A 3,485-nucleotide genomic window follows, 5' to 3' on the forward strand; every position below is an offset into this window, starting at 1 on the left:
CCCTGGGGCCACTGACCACAGACCCTTAGCTCCACAAGGGCCAGGACCTGTCTGCTGTGTGCTTGGCTGGATCCCCAGAACCTTGCAAAGCTCAAGGAACATGAGTTAAGTGAATTAATGAATGAGTGAAATCAGAAGCCAGTGGCCAAGATGAGGCTGGGTGCAGTGGCTCACGCCTGTAATCCCAGCACTTTGGGAGGCTGAGGTGGGTGGATCACTTGAGGTCAGGAGCTCGAGACCACCCTGGCCAACATGGTGAAACCCTATCTATACTAAAAATACAAAGATTAGCTGCGTGTGGTGGCACATGCCTGTAATCCCAGCTACTCAGGAGGCTGAGGCAGGAGAATTGCTTGAACCCAGGGGGCAGAGGTTGCAGTGAGCCAAGATGGTGCCACTGCACTCCAGCCTGGTGACAGAATGAGACTCCATCTCAAAAAAAAAAAAAAATTAAATTAAAAATAAATAAATAAATGAGCTACAGTATGGGAACAGCTGCTGGTGTCTCCCCACCTGCCCACTGCACTCTCTCAAACTCTCCCACTCGTGTTTCCTTCTTGGTTTGCAAAAAAAAACAAGAGGCCCTCCTGCCCTCTTCTGCTGAAGTTCCCCGTTGCATTTTCCAGACCTGGAGGAACCCTGAGAAATGATCTCACCTTACATTCTCAGTTGAAACTTAGCATTTTTTTTTTCAAATAATCTTTTCACTCTGATGAACAAAGAATTAGTCACCGGGGAAAACGGGAAGAATGATAAAAATATGATGGAGCAGAACGCTGCCCCTGCCCCACCTTTCACCTTTCCACCAGCAGAACAACCACGGTTGACATCCAGCAGCTCTAGCTGCTTTAGGTGTTGGGGGCCACCTACAATTTGAATCAAACAGGAGATTCCTCCACTTCACAAAGGTCTGGCCTGTCATGTGGAGAGGAGGTGTGATCTGTTCCGGGTCTCCCAGTGAACCAGGGGCAGACCTGGGGCGGGGACCTAGGCTGCCTGCCTTGTGCATTTATTGGACACTCATGGGTGGGTGCTATCTGTAGATGAAGATAGAATTGAGGCAGAGAAGACCAGAGTGGGAATCCCAGCACTTTGGAAGGCTGAGGTGGGAGGATCGCTTGAGGCTAGGGGTTTGAGACCAGCCTGGGCAACATGGCGAGATCTTACCTCTATAAACAAAATAAATAAAAAATAGCCAGGCGTGGTGGCACATGCCTGTAGTCTCAGCTACTCAGGAGGTTGAAGAGGGAGGATTGCTTGAGCCCGGGAGGTCGAGGCTGCAGTGAGCTATAATTGCACCACTGCACTCCAGCTTGTGCAGCATAGCGAGACCCCATCTCTAAAAGGAAAGAAAAAGGAGCAAAACAGGCTCCAAAGCGGGTGGGGAGAGATGTTTCTCTGAGACGTGACCTCTGAGCTGTGGCCTGAGGGATGTGGAGCGGTGGGAAGGCCAGAGGAAACGGCCAGGGTGAAGTCCTGGAGGCTTGCTTGGTGTGAGCAAGGGGAAGAGTGAGAGGAGACGGGGTCAGATTGCTGGGCAGGGCCAGGACACACAGGGTCCTGAAGGCCATGGTAAAAGGTGAGCAGAGGGTTTTAAGCAAGGGGGAGACGTGACTGGATTCACGTCCTAAAAGGCCACTGGCTGCTATGGGGCTGAGGCTGGAGTTCTGCCGAGGCTCTGCAAGTCCAGCCTCTGGCACACGGTTCTGACAGGACCCAGCCCTCCCTCCAGCCCCCTGGCATCTCTCCCAGGGAGCACGCAGTGGGTGGGTCCATTGACTGGGCCACAGGCCAAGGCCTCCTTGCATCAGGGAGATAGTAGATGGGGGTCAGGGAGCACCTGCCCTCACTGCAGGGAGATGGGAACAGCAAATCCCTTCCCTGGCCTGGCTGGGGCCTGCCTGCCCTGCACGGCCCCAGTGACATCCCAGGGCATCTGCCAAAGCCAGGCTGGCCGTGTTCTGCTTTGCTCAGCCTCCCTGTGACCTCAGTGTCATGCCATGTGAGGGGCCCAATGACCACAGCTCACTGGGCATCCAGGTCAGGCTAGAGCCTGAACCAAGCATCAGCCTTAGTACATCACACTGGCGCCTCCAGGCTCAGACTCAACTAACGCTCAGGGACACAAAGTCACCTGCTGAGGGTCACACAGCCCATCACGGGTGCAGAGGGACTGTAGGACACTGCTCTGCAGGTCCCTCCTGCCCCACCCTACGCTCTACCTCTCAGCCCCTGGGGGATGCCCAACACGAGGTCAGAGGAAGAAAGATGGGGAACGGTATTCCAGTCAGTGGAAGTCCTGGGTGGACAGTGTATACTTTTTTTTGTAACTGCTTTATTGAGATGTAATTTACATACCATACAATTCACCCATTTGAAATGTACAATTCAATGTTTTTTTTTTTTTTGAGATGGAGTCTGTCATCCAGGCTGGAGTACAGTGGCATGGTCTCGGCTCACTGCAGCCTCTGCCCCCCAGGTTCAAGTGATTCTCCTGCCTCAGTCTCCTGCGTAGCTGGGATTACAAGTGCGTGCCGTCACGCCCGGCTAAGTTTTTGTATTTTTAGTAGAGATGGGGTTTCACCATGTTGGTCAGGCTGGTCTCGAACCCTGACCTCAGGTGATCCACTGGTCTCGGCCTCCCAAAGTGTTGGGATTATAGGCGTGAGCCACCACGCCAGACCTCAGTGGTTTTTAGTATAGTCAAGAGTTGTGTAACCATCACTACTGTCAAATTCCAAAACATTGTCATCACCCATAAAATAAATCCTATAACATTAGCTATTACCCCCTACCCCCTGCAATCATTAATCCATTAATACTTTCTGTCTCTACAGATTTTCTTATTCTGGATATTTCATATAAATGGAATCATACAATAAGATACCATTTGTGTCTGGCTTCTTTTTTTTGAGACAAGGTATTACTCTGTCACTCAGGCTGCAGTGAAGTGGGACGGTCATAGCTCACTGCAGCCTCGATGTCCCTGGCTCAGGTCATTCTCCCACCTCAGCTTCCCGGGTTGCTGGGACTACAGGTGTGTGCCACCACACCCAGATCATTTTTTCGGTATTATGTGTAGAGATGAGATTTCGCCATGTTGTCCAGGCTGCTCTTGAACTCTTGGGCTCAAGTGATCCCGCCTTGGCCTCCCAAAGTGCTGGGATTATCGGTGCAAACCTCCATGTCCAGCGGCATCTGGCTTCTTAGCACAATGTTTTCCAGGTTCATCCACATCCTGGCATGTGTCAATGCCTCATTTCTTTTTATGGCTGAATAATATTCCATTATGATAGATATATCACATCTCATTTATCCATTCACTTTCTGAATGATGCTGCTATGAACATTCATGGGCGAGCATTTGTGTGTTCACATGTTTTCATTCTCTCGGGCATGACCCTAGGAGGGGCGTGGCTGGGTCAAATAGGAACTCTATGTTTAACTCTTTGAGGAACTGACAGCCTTTTCTAAAATAGGTTTTT

Source organism: Colobus angolensis, unplaced genomic scaffold, assembly GCF_000951035.1.
Source record: "Colobus angolensis palliatus isolate OR3802 unplaced genomic scaffold, Cang.pa_1.0 Scaffold139, whole genome shotgun sequence".
NCBI lineage: Eukaryota > Metazoa > Chordata > Mammalia > Primates > Cercopithecidae > Colobus > Colobus angolensis.